The following is a 16,038-nucleotide window of genomic DNA, read 5'->3' as shown; positions in this document are numbered from 1 at the left end:
GAGTGTTTTATACATATACATATTTAACAACTGAGACTGCCGAATATGTACAAGATTGCGGGAAACACATATTGTTTACAAACATTAGCTAGTATTTGTAACTTTTTATCAGATTCTCGAGTTATTTGAGATGTATCCAATTAAACATGTTATTTACCCCCCCCCCCCCCCCCCCCCCCATTTTTTTTTCTTTTGGATTTGTTCATATGTACCTAAAAATCCTCTGGAAAACCTTTTATAACCTTTTTGTAAGTTTTCATAAATTTTGATGCACAACACATAACAATAGAAAAGAAAAGACACATACCAAGAATGTTTATTTTTTAACAATACGAGTTGTCCACTTTTCCCATGGTAAGTGGACACCTCGGTTGTTATCGTGTTTTTCAAGAAACGGAAACAAATTTATTCCTTGTCGACCATTTAAAGTGATACATTTTATTATGATGCATTTGTTGTTGCTATTGAATTATAACTAAGCATAAAGGGGGTTTGTGTGCACTGATCTGCTTTAGGATATGTTTTATGCAAATTTCTGGGTTTTTTTTAATGAATACTATGACGTCATATTGAAAGCTACTTGCAACACGGCACCGCTTCTTCTGGTTTACTCAAAGCAGCAATTTTCCGCACAGATAAATTTATAAGTCTTTGGGTTTGAATCGTAATCCTTGATATCCAAGTTAGATCAAGTCAAGTTATTTTCAACGGAATCCCACATACATTTATTGTAAAAGACAATTTTGAGAACGTACATATTCGGCGGGTATACGACATGTACGCCGCCATATTGCAGAAGCAGGATGTTTTTATTTAGCTAGTTGTGTATTTTTTATGCCATTGTACTATCAAAAGAATCATTGAAAGTCTCATTTTAAGGCCATATTTGTCGTTTTAAGAATCTCAAGTATGCATTCACGAACATTTGTCGCCGAACGGGACAGATTTCTCTGTGTTATGTTATTAAAACAAACGTATGCTTCATTAGAACTACTAATTATCTCTCACTTCAATTATCGCAACCAACAAAAAAAATAATATGCCTGAATATTTACTGCCAAGATGCATTGACCTTCAATTTACCTTTTAACTTTTCTTTGACTTTGTCCGTTGTGTTGATCCGCTACGTGACGTGTCCGACGGGAGACAACTTGCATTAAGACAGCTACCGGAAATAACTAACGCGGTGACCCACTTGCGGTGACCACTTACCCCAATCTCCCCATCTAGGTTTCCAGAAGAAGAAAAAAAAATACATAAAGCTTTAAAAAAGTGTGATTTCGTTTTATCCAAAATTAATTTAGCAAAGGTTATGTTTTTGTACATGACTTTTCCATTGATATTTGCAGCTAAACTTTTTCAATATTAACGTAATGGTCAAAGGTTTAATGAAAACAGTTGGATTTATTCTTTCAATCTGTCTTTAAGTTTAGCATGGAAAAAACTAGTGGTTAGGATAGAGATTGAGTGATTGATTGATGTTTAAGGCCACTGTTAACACTATTGTGGTATTTCGTGGCGGTAAGTTTTTATTGGTGGAGGAAGCCGGAGTGCCCGGAAAAACCACCGACTTTCGGTAGGAAAACTCACAAGTCTAGCCCTTTAATATAGTTCACAGGCTAGATATACAGTAGTTAGACTATTTAAACCACTTGACCACCGAGGTCTAAGGATAAGTTAAATGTGATTATATTGATGAAAGAAAGATGGAATAAGATTGCATTTACTAATACCGATCTTTGGAAATTTTTAGTACCAACATATGATTCAAACCAAGGCTAGCATACGATGTTTCACAGAAAACTTGATTGATAACACAATAATATTAAAAGTTTGAAAATACCACAAAAAACAACTTTAAACATGAAACATTACACACCAAAAAGCACAAAAAACAAACTTGCAAATGAAGACAATACCAAAGTTCTTGACTTGGGACTGGTAGATACATGTGTGTTGTATGTGACTTGGGACTGGTAGATACATGTGTGTTGTATGTGACCTGGGACTGGTAGATACATGTGTGTTGTATGTGACTTGGGTTGAAGGAGTGGTATTTTCGTTCTTAACCCTTTGGTCGGGCTAAGGACGCATTTATGTTCCTTGCCGGCAGACCGCACTAGGTAATCATGTTCATTCGACGTTAGTAAAGTCTCTGGTCAGTGAGATAACTGAAATATCTCTGCATTTTAGAATTCGATAACAGCCCAACAATAACTTCATTCATCTTATCCTTTCTTTAGTTGTAATTTATATAGACATGTCTTGTATTTCATTTTTTTTTTACATCACCTGGTAAAACTATGTCCGCTGATAACTTATAAAGAAGCGATTTGTATTATTCTGTCGATACTTCTGTCGGTGGTTTGCTAGTTGTATCATCATCCAAGCATCTAGTGCTTCCGAACTGACGCAATTCTTCATCTTATTTATAAAAAAAAATGCAATTAATAGACAAAAAAAACCTAAGGTTTCAACTCCTTCACTACATAAGTGATCTGGTAACAAATCAGAAATTGTCATCAATCTTTTTATCAATAAAATACGGTATCAACAACGTCGTTTTTTATTGTGCTGCAAGTATATAAGTATTTTCATCCTCACTGCCTTAGTTTCACTGTTTGTGCTGCATTTCTATCACGTTGTGTTTTAGCGATATTTTTAACCTTGTCATAAATCGGGAGGTTTTGCATGTCATTACACCAGGTTCAACCCCCCCCCCCCCCCCTTTTATTTGTGTTGTCGTTTGTTTTTGTTGCAATTTGTTGTTCCTGTTTTTCCTTTGCTTTTCTCTTATAGTTTATGTGTTTCTCTCAGTTTTAGTTTATAGCACGGATTTAATTTCTGTAATTCGATTTATGACTTTTGAACAGCTAGGCTGGTAACAAAAGTCGGAATTATGAAATTTTAATCGTCAAAAATAGTATACAGCATTATCATATATCATTGTATTCGGAAATATGTGTACTTTGATATTCTTCTGGTCGTCAAAAGAAAATATGGTGCAGTTTTTCAGAAATCTTGATCAAAGGTCACTTGTCGTTTTCAAGGAAAAACAAAATTGAATATCTAACTCCAATATTAATACCTTTTTCATGGTAGAATGATTGAAAACTTGAATCAATTTTCTTCCTTATTCAATTTTTCATAAAAAAAAAGTGGAAACCCATCATTAAAGGAGATTTCCAAACACACATGTGCGACTTAACAAAAAGGGGGGGGGGGTAGTTTTCAGTGTTCAATGATGTATTTTTTTTAAGTAATAAGACCAGCGTCCGTCAAAACTGAACAAATTTTATAGAATTATATGAACAAATATGTATTTATTAATATAACCATCTAGTATACCTCAATGAAAGTTTTGGCCATATTCGTTGAATTTGGTACAGACAACAAAATTATTTCAAAACATAATTATAATTGCGTTTTTACAATGTCATGACGATTTCTATGAAATAAATTTGTATTAATAGGAATATAAATCATTTCAAGATAAACTAACAACTTTAAAAAGATATGTTTAATGATAGAACAGCCTTTTATTCGTTTAAAAATGGAGAAAGTTTCGGTTATTCAATTCCAAACTTAGTGACGCAAGATAACATTTTTTTTCTTCTATACAGGATAGATTAACATAGCACTAAATATACGTAACTTTAATCAATAATTGATACCTCAAATAACGTTTGTAATGGCTGGAATACATATGTTCGTAAGTGGAAGGTTTAGCAAATCTCAAATTGGTTAATAGTGTTTAAAGACCACGACAAAATTCGTAAGTCTTAGATAAATAAGAATGACATGCATTTATGTTTTAAAAAATTAATAACTTAACTAGTTTTGATTTTGATATATTTTCCATCTGAGCAGGAGATTATAAAATCGGCACAAACTTTTGTGTCACCTTATTTTGTCCAACCAATGATAAAGTTTAAATTACATCTTGCCGTTCGATATCACATTTCCCTGTCTTGTCATAGTCACACAATACAGTTCACTTCAATTATTTATCATGTGGAGGTTCTAAAAGCTCTTTCAAAACTTTATCTATTTTGGAATTTTGGATCCTCAATGCTCTTCAACTTTGTACTTGTTTGGCTTTATAAATATTTTGATTTGAGCGTCACTGATGAGTCTTATGTCGACGAAACGCGCGTCTGGCGTACTAAATTATAATCCTGGTACCTTTGATAACTATTGGAACCTTCTGCAGGATCGAAGAAAAGTACAAACCAAGTTAAGTTTGAATGTCTGTCTCGTATCTTTCGCCCTCTTTTATCATTTTTTCCCTTGAACATAAAATGTATTTAAAGGTACTTCTTCATTAAGTGAGTATGGTCGACTTGATCATAAAATTTTGCTGCAGGTTATTAGGTTCAACACGGGGAACTGAAAAGAAAATCATTATTTTTGTTAAGTTTACAGTATTATACTCTGAAGATTCATTTCTAATAATTATGGAGTATATTAATTAAGCGGCAGCCATATAGGAATAGATAGTCATTTTGACATACTTTATTACTTTATTTCGATTTCAGTTGATTTTCATTCTTAATATTGGGGTGATTGTGCAATCCATCTGTTAGATAATATCTTATTTCAATATTAGAGCAAAGAGGGAAATTAAGAAGTTCACATTCATCGATTGATTGAAATGCAACATTTGCGAAATACAAAAAAGCACTACACGAAAATAACATTTCATAAATTAACTGATTTGAATTAATTAAGCTTAAGATTTAAATATCAATCAGGACATGTCTACTTCCAATTTATTTAGCCCTAAAGAGGGCATTAAAGTCAGATAGAAACTTGACCTTGTGCAGTTACAAAATTTAAGTCAGATAGAAACTTGACCTTCTGCAGTTACAAAATATAGGTAAGACCATTAATGTACATGTGTGTATAAAAATAACGTTTTTATGTTGGTTTTAATTAATTGATAACAAACTGAATATTTATAATGATAAAAACATAATTCAAAATTATAATAACAGTTTTAGATAAGTAACCTGTTAGAATACCTTCATTCAAAGGAAATCATAGTTGTTTCTCATTAATTGTTTTGTACATAAACGGGTTGTGAGGTTTCTTAAAGATTAGGGACTTACAAGCAATATACTTTCTGCGCTGATCGAAATACCATTTAAAAAAATTGTGAACAACTTCGGAAAATATAAAGAATCGACTTAGTCGTTTAAAAAACTTAACTATTGATATAAATACACATGACAAATATAATAAGAACATCCAAGTGTAACTTAAAGTTACTTTCCTTGTTTCGTTGAACAAAATTAGCAAAGCATTTTTAAAAATGTGCTATTGAAAATTTGACAGAATATTACGTTCATATCAAATTTCCGGGATCTCGTGTCAAATCTTAGAAAAATACATTAGTATTAGACTCGAAGTCAGTTAGTTTTTTAAGTAAAATATGTTGGTTTATATATCTATTTAACATTTAAAGTAAATATCCTTTTATCGTTTTAAATATGAATAAAATTGTTACATAATACGTCAAGGAAAAAAAATTATACAATCAAATTTATGTAATGTTATCCTGCTTTTTTTTCTTGACATTTACTTTGATATACTTTAATATTGAAATACCTACAACATGTTTATGATTTTTTTACTCTTGAGATACAATGGCTTATAATTGATAGATTTGTAGCTTTATTTTTGTAAAAACATGAAGTAGAATGAAATATCATTCATTTAATGAGTACTTGCTAATACTTTTGCCCATGTTATAAGACAACATATAAGGGTTTCTGCTTTCGTTTGCACTTTTTGTTTAGATTGACAACACCAAACAAAATAAAAATAAAAAAAGTGAAATGATATCAAACTACGGAAGCGTATTAGCGCCACACATTTTTTTTTAAATTTTTCTTTCTATGTTTGCGTTACAACGCAAACATTTGCGTTATAACGCAAACATTTGTTTTATCTTATTTCTTATTTAAGATTCAAAGGAATCAGTAGTTATTAATGGAGGAGGCTGTATATATTTAAAATTTATCACCTTTGTAGTCATGGGAAAGAAAAATGCTTGAATGATTAGATCATATCATTGACTAATAATGAGCGGAATAATATAAGAAGATGTGGTATGAGTACCAATAAGAAAACTATCCATCTAAGTCACTATTCGTAAAAGTAAACCATCATAGGCCAAAGTACGGTCTTCAACACGGAGCATTGGCTCACACTGAACAATAAACTATAAAGGCCCCCAAAAAACGATATCCATGTTACTACTAGTATATATATTACAAAGAAAATTGAGTAAATTGAGGTTATACCGAAGAAAAAAATCAATATCTGCTAATATAGCTATAACCGAATATAAATATACTTCCATTTGAGAACAAGCTATCCTTTGGCAATAAATGTATAGAATGAAGATGTTTTATTAATAAAATGTTCTCTCTATTCAAATTGCTACCCAAGCATCTTAAAAATACTTCATTATATTGAAATGAAAATTCAATGACTTTCTATCAAAGAATCTTGATCATATTCTGAGATTTAAAAAAAAATGTTTCCTTATTAATAATTCTTGACTTGGAGGTTTCACAATTGTATGACATTATTTTTGATCTTTCAATTTAAATATGACTATATACTAAACTATATCTATTTTCTTGTTAAATCATATACTTTTCTGATGCACAAATCAGTCTTAACTTATGTCTTTTGCACTTCAAGTATTCCATTATTCCTATGCATATTTATTATGAAAATTTGGCCTTGTATGTATGTTTCTTTTTTTATCTACTGGTAAATCACATCCGAAATGAATGACAGACGGACATATATACAAAACTTAATGAATAATTGAAATCAAGATATTTGCGTTATAACGCAAAGGTTTGCGTTATATCGAAAGGTTTGCGTTATAACGCAAAAGGTTTGCGTTATAACGCAAAGATAGGGGGAAAATGTGTGGCACTAATAATACGCTTCTGTATCAAACTACCGTCTGATGGTGTCTACATTTTGGGTATTCTTCCTATTCTTATGTTAATGGTCATAAAAAGAATAAATTACTATATAAATGTTTTACCAATTGTTTCTAAATAAGTCAGGATAATAGATAGAGCAAATCTATCATTCATAAATTGATCTCGTGTTGAATAAACAATACACCATACAAACAGAAGATTTCTTGATTTAAGAATAAGAATCAGCTATTCCTTAAGAACACAATGACACTTCTGGTATTATATCTATTCCTCGTAGTAGCGAAATCACCAAGTTGAATTATTTAAAGCCTCTGATTGACGCATTGTAGTTCCGATCATCGAACATACTCACTACCTGCAGATTAACTAGGGTTTATATATGATAAAGTTATCCTCTGTTTATATACTACGTGAATTCAGTATTTTCGAACTAAACTCTTTTTCCATACCGTTTTCAAAACTCTACTCACCTTTTCAAGAGGTGCAGATCACTCAATTATTGATACTAGTTCTGCTAAGTACAGATTGGATGCAATTGACATTGTAAACCATAGCATATACACACCAGTGAAATACTTCCAAAAATAATAAAAAATGTACATTTTTATGTAGAATTTGCTAATAAGAGTTTGAAGGCCATCAATATTAGCAATATTTTCCCACCAAAAATCTATTCAGAAAACATTACCCGATTACTTCAAAGATAAACTGCACCTATCATTTCTTATACCTATACAAATCCTTTTGATTCCAAGATTTTTAACCACAAGAGAATACCAGATAACTGCTGATATATAAAATCCAAACATCGCAATAATTCTTGTATATCGTTCCCATATACAAATGTTACCGCTGGTCATGTACTTTGTGGAGACCCTCGCATTGTATTCAATGAACAGTTTTGAAAGTTGTTACAGATGATGCCACATGTGGAGCAGGATTTGCTTACCCTTCCGGAGCACATGAGATTACCCCCAGTTTTTGGTGGGGTTCGTGGTGCTTAATCTTGAGTTTTCTATTTTGTGTTTAGTGTAATATCATTTGTCTGTTTGTCTTCTTTCTTTTTTAGCCATGGTGTTGTCAGTTTGTTTTTGATATATGAGTTTTAATATTCCTCTGGTATCTGTTGTTTCAAGGAACCATTATCTGTGTATGTTTAGTTTCTATAGAATATTTTATAAAACATACCTTGAAGTTACATGATTTCTTAAGCTTGTACAAGGAAAACAAGGGATGGAAATTTGATTTCCGGTGAGGGTTATGTAGTAGAGAATTGATAAGAAGTAGTGGATTCGTAAACGATAATCAACGAGCCACTTTAGTCTCTAGCTTAACCCATTTTTAGTAAAACGACTATCTGTTTCATGATCTGACAATGAATCAACGGAATTTCATGAAAAACAATTTCGTATTTTGTCTTTTTTCTTCTCTAATAGCTGGAAATGATTAGATCCACACGGTTCACATTTATATTTAACTTAATACAAGTTCAATTTAACCTAAATGTGTTGTTATCTCCCCTTTTTATTACCAGATTTTATATTTGTAGATAATTATTTCATTTAATGTTTTAATCATTACAAATAATTAAAATTGATTGGATTTTAGTATTTATAATCCATTCAAAAAGACATATAATTAATATATGGAATTTTTTTAATCTTTTTTGAAAAGTAAAAAAAAAAAAATAATTACCAACATTTAGAAACCTTTAATATCTACTGTTCAGCAACCTAATGAGCTAGTCAGTGTCGACCGACCGTGCAAGGGCTGTATAGCCAGTCAAGGTCGTTAAAAACTTCCATTTGTTGTCAGTGTCGTTTCAATCTCCCATGTAATTAAATTTACAACACACATTCAAAATGACTAAATACATTTAACATGAATGAAGTGTAAACTTCACAATAATACCACTTCATTAGACACTATTTGATTATTAAATAGATACAATCATTGGTCTGAATTGAAACATTATATATAAATTTTGTGTAAACTGGCTCCCTTTCATTATGTTTTGAATATTTTAACGTTATTTCATTTGGCATCCATCGTCAATCAGTTAATTAACTAGTATTATGTGTGGTACGCATTCTGAAACCAAAGCAGAATTGCTTTTGCTACAAATGTACAATATATAATCATGTCAAATTTGCAATGTATCGTGTAAGCTGTTCATAGTCGTGATCGTCTAGTTGTTGGTACCGAAAGAAATTACTGTGATATTAACAGTGCCAAGTTCAAGCCTAGTACTCGGAATGATTATTTTTTGTTATGTTTTTCTCTACCAAAATATAGTTTTTAATCTTAGAGGTATCTATATTTCATTTTTACTATAAAGTTGACGATTTTGTTTCTGGTTTTACCATCAAAGAAGCAGTTTTACAGTCGTAGCTTATCGCACTTTATTCACATAACAGTCAGTTAAATGTTGCTGTATATTTGGACCATTTATAATCAAACAAAGAAAATCTAAGTGATCATAGTAGGATACCTTTATAATCCTAAAACCAAATATAAGCATTTGCTATGATGAAAAGGGAAAGGCCTTGTACGTTAAAAGTGATAAGTGTAATGTGTACATGGATGTGTATTGTATCACGGAATTGTACTAATAAGTAATATTTACAATTCTTTGATTTCATAGTGTTTATATATTTTATTCAATAACAAAAAGACAGAAATAGTTTATTGACATAGCTATACGCTATAAGAGTGATATTTAAATAATAATCTGACGTATGTACAAAATTTAGTCCTGCTATCTATGATGAGTTTATCTATATCAGCACTCGTGGTCTAGTGGTATCATACATAGACTACAGACTTTACTGTCGAAAATACGCGCGAGTTCGAACCTTTCATTACTTACTCGTTTTTGAGAGGATAACATATCGGGAGTTTATTATCTTAAGTTTACATGGTGGTCAATGGATTCTCGAAAAATAATCCACTGTTAGAACAATAGACTGACGTCAGAGAAATGGGTTAATTCTTATACGCAATAATTTGTTATGTGAAATTTTGTCTATAGTAATGAACAGGGTAAACTTAACTTGTGCCTTTTATTTTTTTTATTTGAAACAAAGATAAATTCTGCACTAAAAAGTGCAAATTTAATAAAGACCAATAGATGAAACACCATGGTGGTATTACAACTTTAGTCAAGGGGTTGCCTTGATTTGCTGTGTGTCGTAACTTTTAACTTGTTACTATATGGTATTAATAGTGTTCACGGTTGAATGTAATTTAATCATTTATATTTTTATCATGTGTTCGTTAGTGGATAGTTCTCTCATTTGCAATAATGCCATATTATTTCATATCAATTTAAAAATAATAAGGACTTTTTCTGTTTGTGTAGCTTGATTTACACCTATTAAAGATTTCTAGCAAACAGTCATTTATTATTTTTTTTAATATACTGTGTCAGGTTTCTATAAAAATATTAGTGGTTACTGTTAGTTCATGTTTTTATAAAGTTTAACATAAGAATTTATTTTTACAATATATATCCCTCGACATCTTAATGAATGAATTATTACTATATTATTTCAAAAGGTATTTTTTGCAAATTAGAATCAAAGCATTAAGTATCATCTAATTTTGATATAACAACCTTAATCATTAACGTTAAATAATAGGTTTTGCATAGGATAGGTCAGACAAATATATTTACCAATGGTTTACCTTAACTAGCATAATGTTTTGTCTTTCATCTTGTTATCAAATTACATTAAATACTAAGTCGATAGGAATAGAATATTTTTATTATCTAATTCATATCGCCTATCTATGCCAAGAGGACTATTATTATATTTTTTAATAATTTGGAAGGTCTATTTTGATTTGCTTAAGTTTATATAGTAAAATGACGTAAGATGAAAGTGTTCTAAAATTCTGAATGAAATCAAAATTCGTGCGGACGTGTATAACATGAGATGCCAATAAGGCTTAATTTCAAACACAAAAAGATTACTATTAGAAATTCAATAAGGTACTCAGCACATAAATACATGTTTAAAATTAGATTTCAAAATGTGTGTTATACCGTATTGATTTCAATAAAGATGCCTACGACAGACACAATTAGCTCATCTTCAAGATACACCATCTACCCGGCACTATACATCGTAGCACGTGTTGAAACCCTAGATAAAGCCGATAAGAAAATGCATTACTAGACGAACAAAACATTCACTTTTTATATAGACTAGTTGGAGTGGTCTAGGTCGCTGGATATACTGCAGGCGGTGTTGTCATAATGTCTTGATAGAAGCAATCCGTGTTGAAACCCAAGATAAAGCCGACAAGAAAATGCATTACTGGACGAAAAAAATATACACTTATTATATAGACTAGTTGGAGTGGTCTAGGTCGCTGGATATACTGCAGGCGGTGTTGTCATAATGTCTTGATATAAGCAAGTGTGCAAGGGAAAAACAAAAAATGCGAATGAAGATAAGAAGACATTGTTGAGCTTAATTTGAAACGAATTATATATAATTAATAGTGTAAGTTCTGTACAAGAAAGTCTATCCCATGGAGAATGTCGGTCGTAATTTTGTCACATTAAAGACGTATTATACCATACTTTTAACAATTATCAATAATTTGTTTGATCACTATTGATAATTATATTTACCAAACTCATATACTTCAGATGGATCGTCAGTATATATCTTCTCATATAATTTTTTTTAGACTTTGCCAAAGTGAAGATTTGTCAGTGCTTTTTTCAAAAATTTAATAAAAAGTATTGGTCACCGTGCTATTTTACAAGCAACAAGTCGTACACAATTGCCACAATTTATATAGATTAGTTATGAAAATACTCATTTTTGTGAATAGAAAGAAATCCATGAGATAGAATTTTGAAAAAAATATGAAAAGATATGTATTTTAATATGTTTTAAGAAAATAAAAATAATAAAATGGTGTCACCGAACATGTTTTATTGCTGGATGTGAAATATCAAAATGTCACGTTCGTTAAAAACTACTATCATTGTAATATAAGAGTTATCTCCCCTTAACTGTTTAATTGAAATAAGTTGAAAAATTGATTCTAGAAAACAGCAATGTTTGGTTTTGTTTAAAAAAATTTGATTATGCAATAATTAACTTATTTTCTGTATAGAAACATCAGTCTTAAACACACATTGCAAACCGGTCTCAAAAATAGAAGATTAAGGCGAAAAACTAGACCGGTTGTATACCGCTATGGTAAGTCCAAGATGGCGGTATACAGTGAATCTACCCTAAAGCAATGTTATATACTGTGTATTATCTTTTGTATCAGTTCCTTGAAATAAAAAAAACTTTATGTTGACATATTTTATCATCACAATATCTCTATTTAAAGTCTAAGATCATCATGAGCGCATAGCTAAACATGAAAGAGAGAGACGAAAGATACCAGAGGAACAGTCAAACTCATAAGTCGAAAATAAACTTACAACGCCTGGCTTAAAAAGAAAGAAGACAAACAGACAAATAGACATACAATAGAACACATGACACAACATAGAAAACTAAAGAATAAGCAACACGAAACCCACCAAAAACTAGGGGTGATCTCAGGTGCTCCGGAAGGGTAAGCACATCCTGCTCCACATGTGGCACCCGTGTGGCACCCGTCGTGTTGCTTATGTTATAACTTATTCATACAATATTACTGAAAATTTCAGATTGGACACTTGTCAAATTTCGCTTCAGCATATTGTTAATTTTCATATATGTTTTGCTCGAAATCATTCATGAAGCAATGTATCATGTTCAGGGACATACTTTTCAAAAATAGATAAAAAGACAACCAACATTTGATACACCATATCGTGAACATCAATAAAATCGTTCATTTGTCGTATAAAAAACTGGTGTGCAAAGTTATTTATCCGATGACATTTATCGCATAATGATGTTTCAGTCCAAAAAAAGTTATTTCAAGTGGTTGTATTTTACGTCCTTATCTGGCTATTAATCCCTCGCGCTATCGGCCTAAGGCGTTTTGGTGAGCCTGAGAATATCAAAGTTGTCTAAAGTTGGTCTGGAAGCAGGCGAAAAATTTGGTTTATGCTATAGTTAATTATTATAAAGTTGGATGTTAACAGCACCGTTCTTCACAACGGCTATTTTTCTCACGGTAACTCAAAAAACTAACGCAGACGATTGCTGAATGGAACGTCCATTGTCAAATTAGACATTTGATATTCATGTATTAGAAGTTTTTAGTTATATTTCAAATGTGATACTTAAATCAATCCAATTACGAACGAAACATTTACTATACCATCCTTTCCGATTTGTTAACTGTTCAGTTTGAAGTAAAAATATGATATTTTTTTTAAATGTGATGAAACTTGTTGGCCACAATTATATAGAAAAACTTTGAAAGAACATTTGAAACAAATAAGTCATCTGAAAATGAAAAAAAAAATAATAACTATCTAAGACATGTATATTGTTCGAAAATTGTTTCGTTATTAAAAATTTGTAATCTCATATGAAGCGCGACCTGCTTTCACATGCCAAAGTGTGATAAGTGTGGTCAAAGGGTTCGAATATCAAGGGTAACAACATGTAAATCAATTTCATTTTGATAATAAGTCAAATTGTTGGTACTAAGTAAACATTTCATAATATGATAGTACTACAGATCGTCATCATATTTACACAGTATCTGTGGTTGTTTGCCTGATTATTTATGGTGATTATTATTAGATTCTGTCTCGGATTCCTTTTTTTTCTCTCTTAGCGGAATTAAATTGTTAATGGTTTTGGTCATTAGAAATTATCACAGACAAAGAAAACCTTGCGCGTCCACAATTTTTTACTCTCAACAATGGTTTTCTTTCTGACATATTGCATATTAATCATTATTTTCTTTATTTTCAGCATTTATGTCAAAGATCATTTCAGCGATGTGGGAACGGGTACGGAGGTTGTGGGGGACACTGTCCTCCAGGGAGAAGAAACGTCTGTTCAAGGTCAAGGGGATTCTGTATATCCGTGCGAATGAGATCAGGATAGACATCAAGTGTTTTCTTAGTGGACACAAGACTCTTGCTCAAACTCATTGTATTTATTTATGATTTCATTACAACTTTATGGTATTCACTCGTTAAACAGTTAGAAAATTGTTGATATCTGTATTTCAGTAATCATTCATTATTTCTTAATATGATCTATTTATGTCAAGGTTTCGTGTTCTTTTAAAATAAGTTCATCTCTAAAGAATGACAATACGCCTTATTAATTATCATGTATATGAATACGCTCAAATATCTATAAGGTAAAAAGACGTGATTGATGATATATATAAGTTTTTCATAGGTTTAAGGTATAATTTTCTGTATTGTTTTTACTTTCAGCATATTGAAATATCTTATCTATTCATTCCAAAATTAACTTTAGCTGAAGGTGTATCTATATACCGTGTTACGTCACTAGCACACTATGTAACGAATTTATCTTACCGACTATCTTAACGTGTAAAATTTAGACTTGTGATCTATCAAAATGAGCAAGCCAGTCTCGGTTGGTAGTGGTGTCCCTTTATAAGAACAAAACGGTACTGAGAAAAAAATCTTAAAGGTTTCAACAGACGAAGAAATTGATGATTAAGATTGAAATAAATTCATAAAACACATTTAATCCTAACAAGTTGTTATTGTTGGCATCTGCTTTTGTAGGATCAATGGAAGTAGTTTCTTAATGCTAATTGCAGTATTGAAGACATACTCATTTTGATAGGTCACTAGTCTAAATTTCACACGTTAAGATAGTCGGTAAGATCAATTCGTTACATAGTGTGCTAGTGACGTAATACGGCATATATAGGGTCAGTAAATTCCATATGGGGATTCGAGTTTCGCTCTCACCCCATATGGAATTTACTGACCCCATATATACCGTATTAGGTCACTAGCACATTATGCAACTAATAATACCACTGTAGCTTTTGTAGATGATAGGCGCAGTGATATTGTTGGCTTTTTCCAAAACTACCTCTACCCTTTTTTATTGGGAAAATATGCGTAATTTTCATCAAATTGGGAATTTTAGAATAAACCATGAATTTGACTGAAACTTCAGTTTACAGACCCCATTTCAAGAGTCAAACCCTGCTTTGAAATAAGACCCCTTTTTGTCAGTGATGATACATAAATAGACCCTCAAATCTGCACATATAGTAATTTTAGGCATGAAAAAAGTATAAATTAGTGTTTTTCAGTTCGAATTTATGCACAATTACTACTGAAACTGCAGTGTTTGGGGAAAAAAGTTAGTCTTTTTGGGAATAATTTTAAGCCATTTTTTTTCAAATTGGGATTCTCCTCTAGGGGAAAAAGCCTTTATTCTCCATTGATTTAAGGCAAACAATATCACTGAGGCGTCACTCGATAACTCATAGAATAGACAACAAAAAAAGTGTGGCATCTTTTCACGAATGTTTCAGTCAAACATGTACTATTGAATTTTAGAATAAAACAGTATTACTGCTGTTTCTCATCATAACTTTAGTTATTACAGGGCTAAGGTTGTTTATTTGCGAGATTAAAGAAATATTATACATTTCACTTCAGCGGGTAGAGGTGCAGAGAATAACTGCACCAAATAGGTATGTTAACAAATGTGAATACTATGTATTTTTGTTTTATATGGTAAGTCATCGATACACATGTGATAGCATGATTATTGCAAGTTTCATAACATATTATGAATCTCAATTTGTGTCATAGTGTTTAATCTCTATAGACTATTTTCTTTAATATGCCTTACTTGTGCATTTTTCTTATTCATCATTGTTCTTTTCCGTTAAATCTGTACGACATATACGAGTTTTGTCTTTTATGAAGCGTTGCCTCATTATGCTCTTTTAATCAATTCGACACAAAGGCAGATAACAGAAAAATAATACAAAATAGCTGTAGTAAATAACGTCAGCCAATCAGAAGACGCGTTACATCCAAAATTAAATTATTACTAAATAGCTGTAGTAAATACAACATTAGAAGCTGAAATCTAAGCATGAGTAAGGTAAACAAAAACTGAAGTTTGGATAGAAC

The 16,038-nt window shown here is 31.2% G+C and overlaps 1 long non-coding RNA gene across 1 annotated transcript in view; it reads left to right on the top strand.

Annotated features, from left to right (window-relative positions):
- LOC139481045 (uncharacterized) overlaps positions 1 to 15,803 on the top strand; it is a 31,090-nt gene extending 15,287 nt beyond the window's left edge. Inside the window, exon 2 of the long non-coding RNA XR_011654550.1 lies at positions 13,865 to 15,803. This is a non-coding gene — a long non-coding RNA (uncharacterized lncRNA). The remainder of the gene's footprint in view (positions 1 to 13,864) is intronic.
- Positions 15,804 to 16,038: the final 235 nt, after the last annotated feature.

The sequence above is a fragment of the Mytilus edulis genome, chromosome 7 (genome assembly GCF_963676685.1).
Source record: "Mytilus edulis chromosome 7, xbMytEdul2.2, whole genome shotgun sequence".
Taxonomy (NCBI): Eukaryota; Metazoa; Mollusca; class Bivalvia; order Mytilida; family Mytilidae; genus Mytilus; species Mytilus edulis.
This window is presented reverse-complemented; position numbering and strand designations above follow the sequence as displayed.